At 56.7% G+C, this 23,007-nt stretch overlaps 1 protein-coding gene across 1 annotated transcript in view; it reads left to right on the forward strand.

Moving 5' to 3' along the window:
* The window catches only part of Ajap1 (adherens junctions associated protein 1), a 77,539-nt gene that overhangs the window by 21,524 nt on the left and 33,008 nt on the right, over nt 1-23,007 (forward strand). The gene's annotated exons all lie outside the window — the stretch shown is intronic.

Below are 23,007 nucleotides of genomic sequence, written 5' to 3' on the forward strand. Positions count from 1 at the left end.
TAGAGGGCAGGGGGAGCATGGTCCAGGGTTAGGAATATCCTTCGGTACCAGGAATGGCCAATGCCAGTCAGAGCAGAAACTGCCATCATTGTGAGCTGAAGCTTTGTAACAGGGCTGCTGCAGTGCAGGGGGAGGGAGAGGAGAAGAAGGGGATGGGATGGCCAGAGGTGAAGCCGGAACACAGGGCATTGGTTCTTCTAGGTTGCCGTCCTCCATGCATGTGGACACCGCAGCTCCTTGGTTTGAGCCATGTCTGTCCCTGCTGCTCTGCTTGTCTTCTTTCTCCCTTCCTTTACCCTCAGTTGCTTTACCAAGATTAACCTTGGCAGCATCCCAGGCCAGAGCTGCCCCTGCACCAGGAATAGCCCCCAGCCAGGTCTCCTTTCCCCCTGGCCTGGCATTCTTGGCCTCTCTTGACAGGCTGGGGTTCACAGTGACTCAGAAGTTCACACATGGACCCTGGTAATAGCACATACCAGACAAAAGTGCCATTTGCTAATTCATAAGGGAGGGAAGGCATTCAAGGGTGTAGATACATGGGGCTGGTGGTATGGTCAGCCTCCCTACAGCTCACATGGGTTTCTTCTGAACCAAAGGAGGAAGGACCTGAAGGACATTTGGCTCAGTTCCTGGAGTCTGGTTCAGGAGATGGCTGTGCCTCCTCTTACCTTGGCAGACAGGGCGTCATGGGTGGACTGTGTTCATCTTTCAGTCCTTGCTTTCCTTCCTTATTTCCTCCCTCTCTCCTCCTTCCCTTCTTCTCTCTCCTCTCTCCTTCCCTTTCTCCCTCCCTCCCTTTGTCCTTTCTCCCTCCCTTCCTCTCTACCTCCCTTTATCCCTCCTTTTCCCTCCCTCCCTCCCTTTCCTTCCTTCCTCCCTCCTTCTCTGCTTGTCTGCCTTCCTTCCTTCCCTTCCTCCTTCCCTTCCTCATTCCCTCCCTCCCTCCTTCCTTCCCTTCCTCTCTCCCTCCTTCCCTGCCTTCCTCCCTGCCTCCGTCCCTCACTCTAGACAGGAGAACCTGCTGTTTCTTCTTGGATCTTCACTCTTCAGCAGTTTGTCTATGTGAACAGAGCCTGAGAGGCCTGCTTAGGCATAGGTCTGGCCAGGCTGAGAGCTGAGCTTGGAGGCTCCCAGGGAGAGGGCCTGGGGCCTTCCTAGGCCTAGGGCTGGTCAGGTTGGAGGCTGAGCTTGGGGGCTCCCAGGGAGAGGGTCTGGGGCCTGCCTAGGCTTGCCCCCATGCAGCCTCCTTCAGGTATCTAGAGATACTCAGGGATGCCCAAGGGTCACCACCTTGGTGCTAGGTACCTACAAGTCTTTACAAAGCTCTGGTTTTTACCTCAATAAACTCAGAAGCCATCATCATAACAGAACTCTCTGTCACATCTTATGTAGACACAGATGAGAAAACAAGCTCCCATTTATTCCAAATTGCATTTGTTATTACTAAAGTTAAGTGCTGGGGACAGCATCATAAGGCTTAGCAAATTAATTCACAGTACACTGGATGTTGCTAATCCAACATGACAGATGCTTATCTCACAGAAGATTTATGGCTCCTTGTAATCTGGTGCTCGATTGATTTGTTTAGCAAAACAAATTTAAAGTAAGGAAAATATGGGTGTTTGTTACTTAGGCAGGGACTTGTGAATTCTGGGAAATGACACTGGCTTAGGAGGAAAGAGAAGGCTGTTGGTGGCAGCTTCCTTGGGGGCTGAGAGGTACTGCTCTGTCTCCAGGACAAAGCCAAGGGAAGAGAGGGAATTCTGGGATGGTTTTCCTGATCAGGTTCACTATAGCCCAGCTGGCACTATCTAAGTGTATTATATACCCAAGCAGGAGCAATTCAAGCTACGCCCTTGGAAGAACTTCCTGGAGGTGTAGGAAGTAAGTTATTTTCCTGGGTTACTTAAGGCCAGGCTTGTGTGAGTTTCTGGATGTGGATGGGAGAGGTCAGGAAGGAATCCTGGCCTCCCTGTGTTCCTCAGCTTGTGTCAGACTCAGGCATAAGCTTCTGGCACGATGATCAGGCAAGGTCCCAGACAGCAAGAGCAGTCTCCAGGATGCCAGAGTTTGTTCTGGGGAGCTGTTTAGAGGCCACAGGCAGCCTGTGCCGGAGGCTGGGGTCCAGGTGTGCATCTGAGCCCCTCTGTCCGTGCTGTGTGCCCCTGGGAAAGGTCTCTTCTCTCCTGATGTCTTCTTCCTCACCTGTGAGCTGAAAGCTTGAAATTCATTCTCCTAGACCACTGCCGAGAGGAATTAGCATTAACTTCCCCAACAGTTCCCCTGATTGGCACTTGTTTTTATACCCAGCAAGAGTGGCCACTGCAAGAAAAGTAAGAGTAGAAAGGTCGACTCTCAGCAGTCCAATTGGCTTTACTCAAGAAGAAATGGAATGAGAACTGAGTCTCCTTCAGCCCAGGATGACATGCATCCCTTACAGCTAGGGTCCCTCTAAATACTAGGCAGACAAAGTGGACTTGTGTGAGCAGTGTTACTTCAAGCAGTCTCAAGGTGTCAACAGCATCTGTGTTCACCAGGGGTGTCGGCCTCAGACGCGGCCTTGGTCTCAGGCTCTCTTCCCAAGACCACCGGGTGCATTTGTTCAGGGGGAGAGGAGGGGAGAAGATTCAGTGGGTCAGCAGCAAGCACAGTTCTAGGATGTGGCTGTTGGAACAGTGAGTGCTTCCACTTCAAGCCATCTTCCATCAGCTACGAGGACAGGGTTGCTGGTGGCACAACCGTCTACCAGGGACTGGGAGTGCTGTCACGTCAGACTCACCCACTCCCTGCCTGAGGGCACCCAAAAACCTGGAAGAAGGGTGTTAGGAAGTGAGGCAAGCTGTCACTGAGTCAGATCTGTGGTCTGAAGAGGGTTCTTCAGGGCCAGGTTGGGAACTGAGTTTTGTCTTTTTGCTTCTGTGGAAAATGATGTAGGAAATGCAAGTTACACTGTTCCAATCTGTCTGCAGTAAGGCATTTCTGGGCTCAGAAATGGTAGGGCATAGTGTTTTAGGGTGCTCTGAAATCCCTGGGGACCTGTGGTTATGTGGAATACCTACCTAGTAGGAATACGACAGGTGGAATAACTCAGAGATCTTCCTGAATTTTAGGTTAATGATGGAAGACTTTGCTTGCTTGCTTATTTGCTTATTTATTTATTTGGTGCCAATCTAGGGCTTAAACTCAAGGCCTAGATGTTATATCTGACCTGTTTCACTCAAGGGTGTCACTCTACTGCTAGAGCCACAGCTCCACTTTGAGATTTCTTGGTAAATAATTGGAGATAAGAGTCTTACAGACTTTCCTGCCTGAACTGTCTTTGAACCATGATCCTTAGATCTCAGCCTCCTGAGTAGCTGGGATAATGGGCATGAGCCATCGGTATCTGGCAAGACTCATCAATCTCTGGATTCCCTTGATGTTAGCCATATGAACCTGGACAGCCTGCCTGACCCCACTGTGCCACAGCGGGGATGTTTGGTGTCTCTGAACATTCTTGTATGCTGAAAGGAGAAGGAGTACACCATGTGGTCAGGGCCTGGCACGTAATTGCTCAGTATGTGTTTGCTGCTGTTAATGTGAGGGTGATGATGGTAACCTGATCATGATGATGGTGATGGTGACGGTGATGATGATGATGATGGTAGTGAGCCTGGCAATAATGGTGATGATTTTGGTAACAATATGATAATAATGATGATGACCGTGATGATGATGATGTCAGTGTTAATAATAATGGTTATGATGATTGTGATGTGATACTAACGAGGATGGTGATGATGAAGATGATCATACAGGCAATGATGGTCATGATGGTGATGAGGATGATGATGATGGTAGTGGTCATAGTGGTAGTGATGGCGGTGATGGTAAAGCATGATCATGGGAATAGTCATGATGCTGTCAGTGGTGATGTTGGTGGTGATGATAATGATGATGGTCATGGTTATGATGATAGCAATGCGGCAGGGATGACCACGATGTTTTGATTGCTGTCACTGGCTGATTTGCTGCTGCCAGCTCTGGGAATCATCCGATGAAGTCCTGAGCCCTTGTTCCTGACCTTGGTGCTCTGCACAGAGGTGGAGATGGCTCTCACCAGGAGCTACCCGAGATGGAAAATCCCTGGTGCAGAGGGTTAGAGATCCAGCCTCCCATAGGTGGCAGAGCAAGGACGTGGGGCGGGTCAGAAGTTCGCCTGAGGTTGAGCGAGCAGGCTTCCCACAGCGCGTCCTGTGACAGCCCTCTCGCTGATCAGGCTCAGAATCTAGAATTACAGAGTCTCCCAGGAGAAAAGCAGAAAGTTATTTCCTGAGCTTTGATCTTAAGAACTCATCAAGAGCCAACCGCTCTGGGCTGCTGCATGTACCACCGCAGAATGTCTGGCACACGGGTGCCTGGTGTACGATCAGTGCTCAGGGGAGGCCCCTGACCATGGGTGGTGGCATTTGGCCCTGAGACTCCCAAGCACGTTCTCCAGATGCCCGCACCTGGGACTCCTGGGACGGTGCCCTTGCCACAGGAAAGCGGCCAGGCCTGCAGTCCCCATCCTGTCAGTGAAGAGTCCTCTCCGTTGGCTCAGTCACTGCTCGTGACATCCGGCAGTCCAGGATGTGATGGCTCACTTGTCACTTGAGTCTTGCCTTGTAATTTTCACGTGACAGCTCACTCATGCGTTTCCACGGTGACTTCCACAGCGCTTTGTCCTTGTCACTTTCGATGTCCTTCCGGTACGCCCCTCTGTGAGCACTGTGTCTTCACTGGCCGTCTGGCAGACAGCTGCTCTGAGTCGCCGTGGTGCTGGCCGGTGAACCCCAGTGATCACATCTGGTGATGAGGAGATGTTTTCTAAATACTGGTACTGATGTGGGGGGACGTAGAGGTAGATGTACCAGGGAGGAGCAGGCGCCCTCTTTCTTTGGCCAGAAGCCGTGTGGTGACAGTTTAAATGCTGAATCCCTTTTAATTAAGTTGCTGGGTGTTTGCTGGGAAGGAGGCGAATCTGTCCTTAATTTAGAGATATTTGAAGCAAATGACTCATGAACTTCAAAAGTTTTGAGTGGCTTTAATTGGGGTTAGAACATCAAAGAATGTAGGAGCGGCTGGAGCGGCATGAAGCACTGGAGACTGCACACCACCGGGCCGGGCTTTCTAGTCGTAATTGGGACTTGTTCTGAATCTGGGACTGGCCCTTCCCACGAGCCGTTGCCTCTGGTTGGTGACCATGGCCGCCATACACAGACATAGGTGAGCATGCCCGTGGACTCCCAGGCGGTCCCTGAGAGTCGCCGCTCCCTCTGATTTGCTGAATGAGGCTGTTTGCCCCAAGAGCACAAGTGAGCAGGGACTCATTACAGCCCACCTGTGTTCTGAAGGGGTTTCTCCCCAGTTCCCTTTCATTTCCCGTTCCTGTGCATTTAGTGCCTCCTTAACTTCTTGGTTCAGCTCCTCAGGCGTGGGGAAGGTGCTTGGATTCTTGCCCAGCCCAGATTCCAGGTTCCTCTCCTAAGCACTGCCTCCCTGGGCGCTGCTCAGATCAACTCTCCGGGGTCCTTTTCTTCCTCCGGCCCTTGAGAGCTGCCTCTGTCTGCAGGTTGTCTTGCTGGGGACTAGGCGGCACTGAGGGGCGGCCCCAGGACTCCTCTGCCTGGAAAGCAGCCCGCTGCCTGGGGCGGGGGGTTGCGGGGAGATCCCACCAGGGAGGTAGGGCCCAGTATGTCTTTCTCTGCATCCTACATGCCACTGACTACCAGATTCATTCAGACCCACAGGATTGGAGGGGACCACAGTCCTGAGTGGTGAGCTCAAATGCCATATGAACAGAACACTGTGGTATTTGAGGATTTACTTTCATTTGACTACGTAAGACAAGGTTTTAGATTTCTTCCTTCTTGACCAGCTATGTGGACTAAGATGCTAGGAAGCCACCAAAGCTCAGGTGGCAAGAGCAGGGAGCCGGGTGTGCAACGTGGACCCTGGTCCCGAGGGTCTAAGCCTCTGTCTGGGCAAGCGAGACAGATGAGGACGTACCTTTGTACAAGAGCAACATGGCAGGTGAGGAGCACAGAAGCAGTGTCGCACCGCGCTAACCTCACCCATGGTCCGGCGTTAAAGGGGGAGCAGGAGACCCCCCAGTCTGGGGGGGGCAAAGGGGTCCACTGCGGTCCAGAGGGACAGGGTGAGTTCTGGGAGCCACGATGGAGGACAGGGAGGGTGGGGCGATGGGCAGGGAAGAGGGAGTTGGCAGAGCCTCTTCAGCCTGACCTGTGGGAGGAGCTGGGCCAGGGGCCACAGGAGGACTCGGGCTCCTAGCCCAGCCTTGGGGACAGGGCAGCCCTTTGCTTCCTGGTGGCTCCAGGGACCCCCTGCTGAGAGCCAGAACAAGGGCCGAAGAGACCGGCTCTTCACCGCGTAGCCGTCAGCACAAGGAGAATGCCGGGGCGCTCTGCCCTGCCCTCCTCCCCGCGTCCAGGCGTCCTCAGCATTTGCTGGGATGGGTGGCTGTGGACGGGGGTGATGAGTCAGCCTCCCCCTGCTGAAGCTGGTCCCCGTCCCTGCCTGGGAACAGCCTGATGTGGGGCTTGCAAAGATTCCGCTGGAAAGAACAGTTCACCTTCCCACTTCCCCCACCCCCCACCCTGCCCCAGGCATCTCAGCAAAGAAGTGCTCCACCCGCCCCCCACCCCCACCCCGGAGTCGGTCCCAGCGCCTGGTTCTGGAAACTCAGCCATAGTCACAGCAGACAGGATAGGCAGGTGTGCCACATGGTCCAGTGTCCGGAAGACAGGGTCCGGGGCTGTGCGGGGAAGGGGATCTGAGAGTCTCAGGCCTCCTCCTTGAAGCTCTCGCAAGGGTGTGGTGAGAGGCCAGGATTTCTTTCCACACCGGGGCAGACACATGTGTCAGGTGAACAGAGATTGGGCATTGGCCATGGAAGGGCGAGGGGGGGTGGCGGTCGGGGAGGTGGTGGAGCGGGGGACTAATGGGAAGAACGGGTCTGGGCCCTGGCCACTGTGTGTGTGTGTGTGTGTGTGTGTGTAGCTACACTGTGTATGACCTCTGGACTGCTTTGCCTGCACAGCTCTCAGGGTGGTTCTGAGATTGGACCCCATCAGCCGGTGTGAGCACCGTTCATTGCTGCAGGGAGCACATAGGCCCTGGCAACCCGGGGAGGGGCTGCGGGAACATGGGGTCGTGATTCACAGTGCTCAGCGCGGGCGAGTGCCATTCGCCGTCTGCCCCCTTCATGCCCCTCCGCAGAGACCATCGAAATGGACAGCGGTCTCCTCAGAGCCATTCTGTCCTCTCTTGTGCCTCAGCCTAACCCACTCCGGGAAGCTAGCTGTAGGGTGTCTGTCCAGTTTGGAGGTCTGTGGTCTGACCGTCTGTCCCCTGTCCCACAGGACACGTGACATCCCTGCCCAGCCTAGCCAGGATTAGTCACATGACAAACAGTTTTAAATGTCTCCTGGGAGGCCGTGACCCAGTCCCAGTGGCCACTTTGATGAGTGTGTGAGTACCGGGCTTGAACTCGGGGCCTGGGTACTGTCTCTGAGCTTTCTCACTCAAGCTTCGCACGCCACTTGAGCCACACGGCTCCACTTCTGGCCTTTTGCTGGTTAATTGGAGATAAAAGATACATGGACTTTCTTACCTACGCTGGCTTTGAAACACGATCCTCAGACCTCAGCCTCCTGAGGAGCTGGGATGACAGGCGAGAGCCACCGGTGCCAGGCTCTAGGGTTTACTTTTCACCCAGGTCATGTCAGCTTATGCCCCAGCTTATGTCCTGCGTGGGTGAGGGGCCGGCCTTCAGGACTGATGTGGCCTCAGTCCCTCTCAGCTGGGAGGCTCAGGTGTGAAGTCCCCATGCGGCCTCCTCTGAAGGCTGAGAGGCTCCTTCCGGCCTCTCTCATGGCTGGCCCACCATCCCCAGGTCTGAGCGTTTGTCTTCTAAGGACACGTGGGGCTCAGGGACCCCTGGATAATCCGGGGTGATCTCATCTTGAGCTCCTCAGCTGAATGACACTGCGAAAGACCCTCTGTCTAGATGAGGTCACAGGTGTCCCCCAAATCTGGACTTTGCTGGAGAGGAAGACAGGCCTTGCAGGGAGGGCACTAGCCCAGGCAAGAGCCGTCCAGAAGCCCAGGGGCCTGGGCCTGGAGGAAGCGGAGGCTGCCTTGGTGTTGAGTGTGGGTGAGGTGACCTGTGTGCCTCCGGGTGGCCCAGTCCCCTATGGACCTGTCATTCGGCCCACTGACGATTTCCTCACTTGCAGGGTTCACTGAGTTCCTGCCCTGGGCTGTGACCAGAGCCGAGGGTGCTCTGACACAGAGGCTTCTCCTGCCCCAGGCCTCTCCCCGGGAGCAAGTGGACAACCATCAGGAACAAGAAAACCTTAACTCCTGCAAGTGGGGGGACCAGGGACACCTCATCTTTGGAGGGGCTGACCACAGGGCTGAGACCTGGGACGGGAGAGGAAGAGACAGGGGGAGGAAGAGGGTGGGTGGAAGCCTAGGAGCCTGGAGGAGGAGAGCAGGGCAGGAGAGAGGATGTGCAGTGGGAGGGCAATGGGAAGTCTTGAAGGTGGGAAGTCGGGGTAGGCAGGGCAGAGACCCTGCGCTGCTCCGGAATATTCCAGAATCCAGGCAGGAGGAGCGGACAGCCTGGACTTGGGTAGAGGTGAGGACTTCTGAGCTGTGCACGCCCATCTGCAGGTGTGCATCCTCTGAGGAGGATGGGGTGTGGGTGTGAGGAGCAGATGCCACTCTGGAGGTCTGATGACTCTGGTATGAGCCACATGTGTCCCCTGCTGAGCACAGTGCCTTCAGCCATCTGGGCGGCAGGCTGGAGAGGAGGGTCGGCGGCGGCAGCGTTCTGGTATTCAATGGAAGCCAGACAGCCAACTTCGGAAGAGGAGTTCATTTGGGCCCACAGGGTCAAACGTCTCGGCCCATCTCCTTTGGGCCCATTGCTTTGGGCCTGTGACGTGCACCATGTTAGAACGCCGCGGAGGTGCCCGTTGGCCGGGTGGGAGGGGCAGGAAGAGGCAGAGACCAGAGTCCTGCGGCGCCCTCGGAGGTACTCGCCAATGACGTCCACTATACCATGCTTCTTGGAGACGGCGCCACCCTCAACAGTGACAAGCTGGGCATGAACCCCACCACGCAGGACCTTCAGGGACATCCTCCATCCCCCAGCTGGCTCCGGTCAGAACCAGGTCCTGGGGAGATGCCACCCACGGGCCTCAAAGGCACCCGGAGTCAGGCGTGCCCCACACGGTGTGAGTGCCCACCTTGGGAGGGGCCTTCGCCTCCATCAGTGCCTTTGATGGGGGTCTGCACCCGCGAGCTCTGGTCCACAGCCAGGAACGGCCGGCTCCCGACCACGCTCAGGCTCAGCTGGACATGAAAACGATGGCCGCTGCGGGTCCCTCCTATGCCAGGGCTTTGGGGGAATAATTATTCCACCAGCCCCTTGGGGACATCAGTGCACTTTTTAGAGCATTTGGACCACAACCAGAGCCATTTCAGTACCAGTAAGGAGCAACATAAGCGCCCAGACACCAGCCTGATTTCAGCCAGACGGGCCTTCTGACCTCAAGGAGTCTTCTGACCATGAGGGGTCTTCTGGCCAGGCAGGTCTCATGCATCACAAGAAAGCTTCCAGGGCTCCTAGTTCAAAGGCTTGGGGGCTGGAGTGATGGAGCTATCTAAAGCAAGATATATAGCTAGCAAGAGTCCCTCTTGCAGGGGATAGGGCCTTGAGGGTGGGGCTCTCTGGGCCATTATGTGGGATCTAGAGCCACCCAGCCAAGGCCTCAGGGGCTGCTGCTCCCGGGGGTAGGTCCTCACTGGCATCTGCCCTGCTCTTACTGTGAGCTTCCCCAGGGTGGGTGGCTGGGAGATCTTCCATTCCCAAGCCTTCCTGAGGATCCAAGCCCCGGGTCCTCCTGGCCACGGCCTTGACCATGGGCTCTTGTGTAGGCAGGTTTCCTGGAGCAGGCTGAGAGCTCAGGGTGGGGTCTGCCCGCTTCTCCAGGGGATGGGACAGTCACAAACTGCCCAGATCCTGTAACCCCGTTCCCCGGCCATGTCTCCTAACCCTGGGGCTAGGGTGCCACGCCATCTGTAGACCTGAAGTGGCAGTGGGAAGTACAGTTTAGAACACTGAGGACAGTATCGTCCCAGGATGCAATGCAGCTGAGACCTGGAGCCCTTGGGGTGGGGGATGTAGCTCCGCCCTTACCCCCACCTGGAGGGGGACAGGGAGGAGAGGGCCTGTGTGGGGCAATGTGGCACTAAGGTTTTCTTTTGGTCGGTCGTGGGGCTCGAACTCTGGGCCTGGGCGCTGTCCCTCAGCTCTTCAGCTCAAGGCTAGTGCTCTACCACTTGAGCCACAGCGCCACTTCCAACTTTTTCTGCTTATGTGATGCTGAGGAATTGGACCCAGGGCCTCATGCATGCAAGGCAAGCACTCTACCACTGAGCCACCTTCCCAGCCCCCACTAAGGTGTTTTGTGAGGACTGGTATTCCTTCTTGGGGTCAGAGCTTGCTGAGAGCACAACTCTCGCTATTGACCCTTCACAGGGTGGAGTCTAAGGGACCACCCCCCAGACAGACGGATTCTCAGACATCCAGGGGGCAGATGGGAGACAGCAGGTTTGGGTGCCCGGAGGAGATTGCTGAGCAGGAAGACAAAGCCATCCCGGCCCGTGCAGAGGTGGGCTACAGCCCCCCACCATGCACTCGGATTGCAGAGGGGGCCGACCCCCGGGGATGGTTTAAAGGGTGCATGTTTGCTTCCTCCTCTTTAGAAGTCTTGATTCAGACGGGTCTGAGAAGCTGCGTATGGAGCTCAGTCTCCAGCATGCGGCTCTCAGGAAGTGGGGAGCCTGCACGCTGAGTGCAGTCATCGCCAGCACCATCTCTGGTGGGGGAGGCTGACAAGTCCCCCCCCCGCCCCGGCCCCCACACAGAGCAAAGCACTACTTACGGCAGCTGCTTGCGTCTGCTCTGCCGCTCGGGCTGCATCTGTTCCTGGGTGAGTCACGGCTCGGCTCTGAGCCTCATGGCCCTCTTCTCACCAGGTGGCCTTTCCCAGGTCTGCTGGGTAAATATCACGTGAGCCAGGAGTACCCTGGAGCAGCCCAGGAAGCTCGGGACCCTGTGACCTCCTCCCTTCCCGCCCCCTCGCCCTGGAGATCGAGAGATGCAGACAACTCTAAGTCCCCTCCCCGTTCAGCGTGCCCAGCCCACTGACCTCACCACCGCCACCTCCCCCAGCATCCATGACTCTGAAGTCTCCCATACGCTGGGTTTACGGCCCAGCCTGCTGAGGTGCGCTCTGGAGACCCAGTGCTGCTGACTGCCAGGCACGTGGCCACGCCCTATTCTGACTACACATCTGTATTTACCACCACAACCCAGGCAGCAGAGAGACCATGCTGTCCTGTAGTGACCTGCCCCAGGCCTGGTACTAGGCAGGGTAGATGCTGTCAACCAGGGAGGGCAGGGCCTGCTAACCAATAGATGAATGGGTAAGAGACCCCATCCCATCATTGTTCTCAGAGACTCTGTCCTACCCCTGAGCTGGCCGGGGAGCTCTGCCTCAACAGCTGGGGGGAAAACAGCTGTCTGTGTCGGGGTCAGGGAGGCCCTATGTGTGGGGGGCTGCAGCCTCGAGCTGAGGGGACCCACACATCACAGCCACACACATGGTGCTCAGCCTACAGAGCAAGCGGTGAGCCCTGCTGCCCCGGGGATGCACCACCCGCCCAGTGCAGCTTCCTGGACTCCAGCGACTTCCACAGGCACAGGGGCGCCAGCTGCCCTCCATTCCTTCCATCCCTGAGAGAGGACCCAGACCTGCCCCGGCCAGGCCCCCCAGTGCCCTGGATGGTGATAATCCAGAGGTTTCTGCCATCTGGTAGAACACAGGCAACTAGAAGCCTGGAGCTGGGTGAGGGCTGGTGAGCAGGCTGGAGTGGGTGGAGTAGGAAGGGAGGGAAGGCCAGGGGATGGCCACGGCGGCCCGTCAGACACGTAGAGGGCTTGAGGCCCTTGTGGGGTATACAGAGGCAACTCCCACTCAGCCGTCCTTCCCTGTGCTTTAGCCTCGCCCCTGTATTCTCTCCCCTGGGGCTTCTACCCCCTGTGTGCCCCCTGGAGGTCTCTGCAGGGCCCCATCCTAATTGGCGCAGGGACAGTTTCCTGACCCTGCAGCATGCTGGGGGAAGGAGCTGGACACACAGAGCCCAGGGACCCCCTGTAGCTAAAGGTCACTTTGCTGGGAACTTCTGTCTTGGGCTACACACAGCGGGGTCCTGGTTTCTGAGAGAACCACAGTATCTGATCGGATGAACCGCCAGGATTTCTCTCCAGCTTGGCTTTGGCTGTCGATGCTGGACTGTCTTTGGTTCCCTGGTCAGAGCAGGAGCCCCGATCCCACCTGTCCCCCATTTAGCTTCTGAGCAGCTCACAGCCTGCTCCTTGTACCCAGGGATGATGTGCCCACTGCCCCTCCAGCCTTGGCCTGCCTGGAGCTCATTGGTCTGTTAATATCCTTGGAACAAATAGTTGGGATGAGTCACACAGCGAGAGGAAGAAAGGGGTCATGGGTTGACCCATCCAGCCATCTTGATTTCTCACACCATGCCTCGCTTCGATGGGAAATGAGTCAGTGGCCCAGCTGCTCAGACCAGAATGCGGGTGACTTCTCTTATGAGGGTGCAGGCCGGAAGGGGGGAATTCCTGGGCAGGGTCTCTCTCTGGTGGGTGCCACCCTCCTGCCTGGAATGCAGGGTGCCCAGATGGCTTCTTGGAGCCCAGACCCATCTGGAGAGAGCAGGGGAAAGCTTGGGATGGGGTGCATGGCGAGAATCGTAGAGGAAAGAGGGTTTGGCAAGGGGGAGAGGGCACCATGTGTATGCACTGCCAACTCTTCACTCCACAGGTGCAGGAATTCCTCCAGGCTTTCCTTGATCAGAGGTGGAAAAGACAGGAGCAACCAAGCTTGCTGCCTCTGTAGCAGAGGTGCCCATGAACGTTGATTGTATTGTTGCCTTTGGCTGCTGGGGGAAAGGGTAACCCAGCAGCACCCTGGGAGGGCACTCTGAGCAGCGTGGCTCCAAATGGCCAGAAACCCAGATTCAGCCCCGGGAGGAGCCGAGGCCTGGGGACCCCTGTCAGCTCCCTCACCTCGCATGCCTTCAGATTCCCAGGCAGAGCAGAGCCTCCGCTGCTGCTACTCCTGCTCAGCTAGCCATTGGTGCCCAGCAGCCCCTGGGAAGGTGAGCGGAGTCTCTTGTGAACCAGACAGCGGACCTACAGGCAGGTCGCACCTGGCAAAGGCCATGTCCACTGAGCTGCCCCTTGAGACCATTCCCCAACACGGGAATGCTGGTCACCTCTGCCTGGCATGGAGCCTGCTGGACCAAGGCTGTCTCCCAGTCTAGAACTGTACTGCATCCCAGACGGAGGGGCACAGGAAGAATAGACAGACAGAGCGACACTCAGCCTGGCCTCCCTCCCGCACTGTGAGGGAGTGCTCCTAACCTCTGCTGGATCAAACTGTACCTACAGCCTTCCTTCTCCTCTACATATACCATAGCTGTCCCTCAGTCCCTCTCCTTGCCTCACTCAGAGACTTGGTGCTCAAATGCAACAGGAGATGGCGAATTGCTTACTGCTTTTAAAACAAAATGTGTGAAAAGTTAGCGTTCACTCAGACTCCTTTAGTAGTGCTCTTTACGTCGGTAGGTGTATTGTGATGGGCTGAGAAGGTATGGATGCAGATAAGGACCTTTGTGGAGAGGTCTGTCTCTTCAGGGTGACAGAGATGGCTGGAGAGGGAGGTGCTGCAGTAACGTACTGAGCCCTGAAGAGGCTCATTCCTGTCGATTGTGCACAGGGCTCCGGAAGGACCATGGTGCCAGCTCCCACCTGAGCCGTTCCCCTCCCCCCTGGGCAGTGCCAGCCTCCCCGCCTGCCTGCGACAATGCCAGGGACACCCGCCGCCACCACCACTCTTGTCTCCACCCCAGTTTCTGGAGAGAAATCAAAGCCCAGACACAGCTGTGCGTCTGTCCCCGTCCCTGGCGGCAGGACCAGGCCCTCGGGGCTCCTCTCCCCGCTGCTCGCCAGGGGCTGGCATCCTGCGACAGTGCATGTGTGGGTGCGTGTGTGGGATGGGGTGCACTGCCCTGCCCGCCTCGTCTCCAAGCTCCCATCTTCCCCCAGGCAGCGGCGTCAGCTTGGGCCGATGACCAGTTCCTCGCATCTCAGCAGGGCAGGGCAGGGCCGGGCAGGGCAGGGCATCCCTTCAGTCTGGCCCTCTGCTCAGGAGCTCCCGGGGCACCAGGGCAGGAATGGCCGCCTCTCTCCTCCCATCCCCGGGAAGCTGAGGAGGAATGTGGCAGGACTTCTCGTCCCGCGTCCCAGGCTCTGTGGACCCCGGGCCGTCGTCCTCCTGGACAGCTCCCGGCAGAGGGGGCCCATGGCTGACCCAGGCTCTGGGGCTCCTCCAGGGCGGGGATGGGGAAATTGTGTGTGAATGCTCAGAAGTGTGCACCTGTGCGCACCTGCTCTGCAGTCCCCCCCCCACACCTGTCCGCCATCTGTCTCCTGAGCCCCAGGGCCCAGGAAATGTGTCCACAGCGTGGGCTCCTCAGGGATCCCTCTGGGATCTCCCTCGGGCAGCAGCCCTCCTCAGAGTGCTACCTGCTCCTGTCCCTGGGCCTCCCTGGCAACATGGAGGGAGCCGTGGGTGAGAGTGGGCCGAGTCTGAGCTGGGGAGGGGGGACTGCATCTGTGACATGGGAACAACCCTCCCCAGCAGACCCCGCTCCCTCCCCAGGCAGTGGAGGCAGAGCTCTCGGTGTGCAGCTGGGGCCCTCACCCCCCCTGCCCCGACGTCCCCGACACCTTCAAACAGCAACCGGACCTCCCGGGCGGCCTCTCCCCGCCTCGGTCCCCACACAGGAACTGAGACAGATTCCGGATTTGGCTCTGTGAGGAGTTTCAGAACTTGTGCATTGGAGAAGAATGTCACCAGGGACATGAGGGGCTGCACTTAGCCAAGTCCTGACAGGACCACAGCTTTTATTCCCAAGGCCTGGCCAGAGGAGGACCCACAGGGGCTGGGCTCGCCGTAAGGAGAGGCTGCACCGAAGCACTGTAGAACTACTCACTCCCCAAATCCTTCCTTCCTTCCTTCCTTCCTTCCTTCCTTCCTTCCTTCTTTCCTTCCTCCCTCTTCCCACTCTCTTCCTTCCTCCTCCACTTCCTTTCTTCCTCCTCCACTTCCTTCCTTCCTCCCTCTCTTCTTTCCTTCCTCCCTCTTCCCTCTCCCTTCCTCCTTCACTTCCTTTCTTCCTCACTTCCTTCTTCCCTCCCTCTCTTCCTCCTTTACTTCCTTCCTCCCTCACTTCCTTCTTTCCTTCCTCCCTTTTCCCTCCCTCTCTTCCTTCCTCTTTCCCTCACTTCCTTCTTTCCTTCCTTCCTCTTCCCTCCCTCTCTTCCTTCCTCCCTCTTCCTTCCTCCCTCCCTTCCTTCCTCCCTCCCTTCCTTCCTCCCTCACTTCCTTCTTTCCTTCCTCCCTCTTCCTTCTTTCTTCCTCCTTCACTTCCTTCCTCCTCCCTCTCTTCCTTCCTCCCTCTTCCTTCCTTCCTCACTTCCTTCTTCCCTCCTTCTCTTCCTTCCTCCTTTACTTCCTTCTTTCCTTCCTCCCTCTTCCTTCCCTCTCTTCCTTCTTCCTTCACTTCCTTCCCTCCCTTCCTCACTTCCTCTTTCCTTCCTTCCTCCCTTCTTCCCTCCCTCCCTTTCTTCCTTCCCTTTTTTTTTTCTTCTTTCACAACCGGCATTTGAACTTACCTTGCTTTCTCCTGGCTGGTGTTCTATCACTTCAGCCAGGCCTCCTGCCTGGCTTTTTTGCTGTTTATTTTGGAAATAGAGCCTCATAGACTTGTCTCGCCTGGACTGGCTCCACAACCTGATCATCCAGGTCTGCTCTCCTGCATCGCTCATTACAGGGTGAGTCACCTATGCTGGGATGCAACCACCGGCGTATTCAACCACCAAAATCACCACGTGACTGGTGCTCTGTGCCGGAGGGGACCTCTGCTGGGCAGTGAGCTAGATCGGCCCGGGTCCGTGAGGATGCTCCCCAGGGGGACCAGACCCAACAGCCCCCAGAGCCTCCCAGAGCCCCCACGTGTTGTCTGGGGAGAAGAGTGTGGAGGGAGGTTCCCGCGGCCTAGGACAGGAAGTGGGAGAGGCAGGAGCACTGGCTGCCAGGGGGCCTCTCACAGGGCAGAAGGCCACTGTGACGTGTGCTATTTCCCAGAGCAAACTCTGGCTGCCATCCGCCCGTACACGGTCCATCATGTGTGTGTGTGTGTCCAGAAATAGACCACAGAACAGCCTCGCTCTGATTTCCGAGCTCATGATTCTAGGTCTGCGATGCCGACCACGGGAGCGGGAGGTGGAGCGGGTCACGTGAGGCACACGGCCCCAGCCGGGCCTCGCCCGTGCCCCAGTTAGCCACGCTCGGAAACGAGCCCATCCGAGCACGGACTTGGCTGGGGCCGGGCCAAGTGGGAGGCTCTTCCAGTCCTGACAATGAAACCCCAGCTACGCGCACAAACCTTCGCCAGCCTGACCTGGCGCGCTCGCTCTGAGCACCAGGAGACGGACGCCCGGCCCGCACAATACGAGGGCTTCCATGAAAGCAGCACACCAGCCGGGCTCAGAGCAGGGGGAAGGGGAAGGAAGGACCCGTCTTCTCTGTAATTCCTTCCTGGATATGACAATCAGTGCCGTGGAGACACCCTTCTCACGAGCTGGATTCTACAAGCTTGACCCAAATTCTGCCCTGCAGTGTGTGCCGCAGGCCCGGGTGGCAGCCGCTCGTCTGCGTGTGAGTCAACAGAGGTGGTTACCGGAGATGCAGAGATGTTCAGACATCTCACCTGTGGTCACTCTGGGTTTAAACTCAGGCCCCAGGGCTGGGCCTGTGTTTCCACCACATCGGTCATTCACCTTGCTCCCCAGACCCTGGTGTTCTTTAGAGATCACTTGACACATTAAGACGGGCGACGGCGGAGCGGTGCATGACGGGAGGGCAGAGGCATTGCCGTGCGACCCGGAGCCGGGGACTCGGGTGCGGTGTCTGAGCCGCCTTTGGCTCACGCATGAGGAAAGGAAAGGGGAGGGAGAGCCCTCCCAGCAGGAGCCGCTGGTGGTCGTCACACTCTTTCCTCCCGGCAGGGTTTCCGGGGGCCCAGGCACACCCCCAGTTTCCAAGAAGGCTGCAGAAGGCGTGGTGTCCGCCCTCTTTCTGTCCACCGCCCACATCGCCCTGCCGCACGTGTCCATCCTTTACTACGTGGAGCGTTGTGGGCCCTGGCCTCCACGCACTCCCCTGTCCCCACGCCCAGGGCCCTGACTCACCGTGGTCCAGCGTCACGATGTCCTCCTACCTTTGCAAGGGTTCGAGGCGTTCTGCGTCTTCTCGTGGGCTTGCCCTGCAGGGTCTCACCTTTTCCCATGATGCTGGGCTGCCTGCAGCACCTCTGCGAGCGCAGGACCCCGGGGAAAGCAGTGGGCACCCGCAGAGGGCTTGGCTGCGAGCGTGGAGCTGAGCCGGATTGCCCACACGCCATGATGTCAGGTTCCTCTCCTTCTCCCCTGTGCGGTGGAGATGGCAGAATGGAGGGCAGAAAAAGGTGACGTTTTAACGTGCTGGGACGGAGTCTGGTGCCCAGCCCTGGCTGTCAGGTGGCCCCTGAGTTCACAGAAGTGCCCACCACGCTACAGCACGGCTTTCCCGAAACAGCAGCTGCCCCTCTGCTGCTCAGACCTCCAAGTATGTGTCCCACCACAACCCCCCTGACTCCTCACACAGGCCCCTATCTTCTCCACAGCCACTCACCACAGACACATCCCCTAACCCTCTCCTTTCCCAAATACGCGTTATGTCTACCTGATTGTACCCATCGACTCAGGTGACCACAAATGGGAAGTGAGCCTCTGACTTCCTGATTAGCCCCTCAGACCACAGCCTTCAAAACGCCAGTAGTGATTGCCGGGGACCGGGGTGCAGGGAGTCAGGAAGGGGGATGCGGTCAGGGTGGGGGGGGAGGGGAGGCCAGCGCAGAAGGCCTGGAAAGCCACGGGAAGCCCTGCAGGACATCTGAAACCCGGAGGGTTTCGATTGGAGACCGCCAGGGCTGACGTCCATCTCCAAAGCTTCCTGTGGTTAGGGGGACCGGGAAGGATCCGGATTGCAGGAGAAGCACAGGTGGCCGGGACCGGCGTGGAGGATGGGAGGGGGGCTCTGAGACCTGCTTTGGATCAGTACAACGGGGGTGGTGAGGGAGAGGAAGCAGGAAGGCTGGGAGCCATGCGACAGTGGTCATTACCACGTTGGAGAAGGTGTTTGGACACAGGAAAGCCAAGGGTCTGGATGGAGGCAGAATCTCTTTTCTTATCTCCCAGGAGCTCAGATTACCCATGATACCAGTGCAAGGCTCCTGGTACTTGGAGCCAGATAAAACAGCTAGACAGACCCCAATGTGGCCAAAGGTCTTGGTGTCTCCAGCCATGGCGAGTTGCTTCCTGTCGGGTCCAGCATGGACTGTCCCCACTGTGTCAGAGCAACCAGTCAGGAAACCCGTGCTAGAACTAGGTGCTCATGATGTCCCCCTCCATACTCACACACAACTCACCCTTGTTTTCTGCTTAGAAGGTGAATCGCAGGGCCCTTGTAGCCTCCCGCAAGCTTCCTGGGGAGATAAGTCAAAAAGTTAATTTGATTTTGAGCAGATCCTTAAATCAACTCCCAAGAGGCAGAGCTCAATTTGCACCCCATCTTTCTCTCCTTGTCACCCCAGACAGGATTTCAAGGAGTTGGTGGCATCCTTCATGGTCTCTCCCTGCACAGCTATTGACCCTGAGAGACCTTTTTTTTTTTTCCAAACAAAGACAGCCATCTGAAGATGCAGTGGGTTCTGTGATGTTCTTTCCCCTGCGGTGTGGTCTGGTTGTGGCCTCACTCACCTCCGAGACTGAGCTAGGGACTCGGCCATGCACCTTTCTCTCGGCTCCCCTAGCAAGCAGACCCCAAGGTCTCCTGACCTTGCTGCTCTTTAGGTGTTTGGCCGTCTTTGGCCGTGGTCTCCTGAGCAGGCTTCCAGGAAAGCTCTCCTTGGGAGGGAGTCTGGCAGTGAAAGGACCTGGTAGAATCTGTGCCCCAAGAAGTGAAAGCCTTCACTCGAGATGACACGGGTGTTGTGTTGGCAGCAGCCTGTGCTCCCATCCACAGCCGCGTGCAGACACACAGTGGGGCCCGGACCCATCCATGAAGCGCCTGGAAGGAAGGGAATTGAGCTGGAGACGTGGCTCAGTGGTACAATGCAAGGATAAGGTTCTGAGTTCAAACCTAAGTAAGGAAAACAAACAAGAAGAGAAAATTCAGACATGAGACATCCAACGTGGGTGGCCTGGGGACACTGTGCTCGGAGAAGGAGGCCAGACATGAGGCTTTGACTTACACTGTGACTCTGCTTCCTGTAGAGGAAGTAGAATGGGGAGCCAGGGGCTGGGGTTGGAGTCCGTGTGTCCTAGGGACAGAATCACAGTTGGGGAGAGCAAGAGCAAGGTCTGGAGACCTACAGTGTGAGTGTGCCCAATGTGGTAGAACTGTGCACTTACAAGTAGCACTTTTATGCGGTGTGTATTTTATCACAACTTAAAGTGTGTATCTTAGCTACTCAGGAAGCTGAGATCTGAGGATCACAGTTCGAAGTCAGCTGGGCAGAAAACTCTGTGAGACTCTCATCTCCAATTAACTACCAGAGAGCCAGAAGCAGAGCTGCGATTCTAGCAGTAAAGCACTAGCCTTGAGCACAGAAGCTCAGGGACAGTGCCCCACTCCTGCGCTCAAGGGTATGATGGAGAGTGTCCTGTAGGTTAAGGAGCAGGCAGATGGCTCTCCCTTGGAGACCTCTGGTCCACCCCTGCCCCAGTCCCTGTGCCGGAAGCAGGGTAGCCAGTTCCCTCTGAGGGGTCACAGGGCAGGGACTGGCCGGCTGAGGTCAGCCTCATGTGGAGGAGAGCCTGGAGAAGGTGCCGGGAACTGGTTCCTCGTGGTGAGCAGAGAGGTAGAAGTGGGGAAGGGACAGCAGGGAGCCCACGCTGCCCGGCTGGACTTGGGGTGTGTATTCATTCACAAAGACGAACTGGATGACTTCAAACAGCAGTACGGTGTTTCCTCCCAGAGTTTGAAACCAAAACCTAGATCAGTATGTTGGCCAGGCCTTGCCCCCTCCAGAGGCTCTGGGGGCGGCTCCTCCTTGCCTCCTCCAGCTTCTGGGCTGCAGGTATTCTGCGGTCTGTGGCTGCACTGCATTATTTCATATTCCAGATCCCATGGTCCGGGCTTGGCCCTTGCCTTACCAACCCTTTTCCACATGACGGGCACACTCGAAAGTCCTTGTGCACATGACTTGGGGCACACTCTTCAGCTCAACACAGAGTTTCCGGTGGGTGCCAACTTGTGTTCCCCAGTGTGTCCGTCACACAGCCCCTGGCTCTCTAGCTGCCATGAGCCAACCTGCTACTTGGGCTCTGGTTTCCAGCATTTTGCATGAAAATGCTCTTCAGGTTACCGGGGAAATCGGTTAAGCCTGGACTCTTTGGGTTCCCTAGAAAGTAAGGGAGAAGTCAGGGAAAGATGGAGAAGAGTCAGAAAGAGCCCGGGGCTCACTACTAGCCACACCATGAGACAACAAACCCTGGGAAAACCAGCCACGGGTGACACAGGAAATCCCTGCGAGCTGGGGTAGTGAAGGGTGTGTTTCCTCTTACAGTAGCCAGGTCCCCAGTGCCATGCCTAGCAGAGGTCAGACCGTTTCCCCACACATGGGGCATGGACTGAAGGCCTTGTTCCCCCCACAGATAGGGTGTGGATTGTCACTGTTTCACGACTTTCGTCCCCAGATTCCTGGAGATCTCAGACAAGTCAGAATTGGGGGGACTTTTCTACAAAATGACTAATCTGTAATCTTCAAAAGGCCGAGGTCAGGAGAGTCAGAAAGGAAATGGTCCTGGGTTGAAAGAGACTGGGACAAGAGACACATAAACGTTGCCTGGAACCCGGGAGCTCCCGTTTTTTCTACCACCAAAGGCAAACCTGGAATCTCTGTGGACCTGCAGGGTGAGGTCTGAGGGTGGAGACTGAGGGGGGCGGTGCTTTGCTCCTCTTCTCCAAGATTGAACGTACGTCAGAATAAAGCAAAATATGTCAAATAGCTCAGTAGCAAAGCCTGCTGCCTCTTTGCTTCTTAGTGACTTCCTGCCCTGGGATCGGCCGCCAGCCCTCAGGAAGGCCACGTAGGCAGTGATCCAGCCCTTCCTTTGCCTGACCCACCTGCAGGGCAGCTCAGAGCGAGTCTTTGCTTTTGTGTTTTCTCCCAAGGCCCTAGTATGCAGAGGCTGATTCACTGTGGATAGATCTGGAACTGATGCCTCTGACTGGAAGAAACAAAAACCTCCTGGCTATCATAGTACATGTCGGGAAGATTCGGGTATACTGGGGTATCCTGGAAAAATCTTTAAGGTTCCTAGCCCCATACAGGTTCTTTAGCTTCTATGCTGTGTGGCTGGGCATCCAGGCCCTGGCCGGTGCCCAGGTCTGCCCCATGATCAACACAGTGGTGACCCTAGCCATCAGCTGCTGGCCACGGAGTCTGCTGGTGCTAGGAATCCCCGGGGGGGCCTTTTGGCTCTGTCCTCAGGTTGTAGGCACTTGGTCAGGAGGGAGGACAAAAGCTGTGAAGTTGAGTCTCTGTATCCAGGATTCTGTGTAGACGAAAACCATAAGGGGCAGAGCTGGGAGGGGATGGGCAAAGGGGCCTGGAGACAGACAGAGGCTGTGGGGAGCTGGAGGGAAAACAGCCCCATCTGGGTGTGAAAATACTGAGCACAAACTCCACAGAAACAGAGAGGGGGGCTTATCCCTGCTTCCTGCATATCATTCCATGAAGAAATGTCCACCCATAGCTGCACATTCGTGTTGTCATTTGCTTGTGCATACATGCATGCATGCATTCATTTATGCATTTGCACATTTGTCCCTTGGTGCATTTATGCGTTTGTGCATTTGTTCATTCATTTCTACATCCACTTGTGCCCTCATTCATTTGTGCATTCGTTCATCTATTCGTGCATTCGTTTCCAGCAGACTTTGCCAGGAGCTTGCCAACAGAAGGGCTAAGATGACTTTCTAATTTTTCCCCCTCCCTCCCTGCCCGGCAGTGAGAGTCGGTTTTACATTTTCCACCCGACCCATAAGTGCTCTGTGCAGCTGGGGCAGAGCCACAGAGTGAAGCTCAGGTTGGCCCAACACCTCTACAGGAGGTCTCCACCGGTCTCCAGCAGGACTTACCTGCTGGAGGTTGACTGGCAGTAATCGGCCCGCTAACGTCAGGGATTCCAGCTTGCTGATTCAGCCTGATGATATAATTACCCGGAGCTGGGGAGCTGCCTGGTCTGGACTCAGCCAGGGCCGCCCGGAGGACTCGCAGCGCAGGACAGAGGCGAAGCCACTGGGTGCTTCATTTGGGGAGAGCTGAGCTCTCTGGAACGGAAGGGATGGTTGAGGGAACCTCAGGCTGGGGATCGGCAGGTCACACAGAGGCACACAGGCTCCCTGCCAATGCCATCGCATTCTCTAAGGGCATGGATTTGAGGTCAGACTGGCTCGGGAGGGCCTGTGTCGCTGTGTGAAGGGCAGCAGGCCAGCTGGGTCTACTGCAGTTGCTTATGTGTGTAGGTTTTGCCTGGGAAGGAGCTTGGGCCCCGGATGTAGATGACCAAAGTTCTCCTGCAGCCCAGGAGCCCTGCCCCCAAGCTGCCCCCAAGCCCAGGCTCACACGTTTGTGTAGTGCTCTGTGATTGTTCAGGGCTCCCACAGATTTGTTCCCCTGGCAGACAAGTGGGCTGAG

This window comes from Dipodomys ordii, unplaced genomic scaffold (genome assembly GCF_000151885.1).
Source record: "Dipodomys ordii isolate 6190 unplaced genomic scaffold, Dord_2.0 Scaffold6, whole genome shotgun sequence".
NCBI classification, from domain to species: Eukaryota; Metazoa; Chordata; class Mammalia; order Rodentia; family Heteromyidae; genus Dipodomys; species Dipodomys ordii.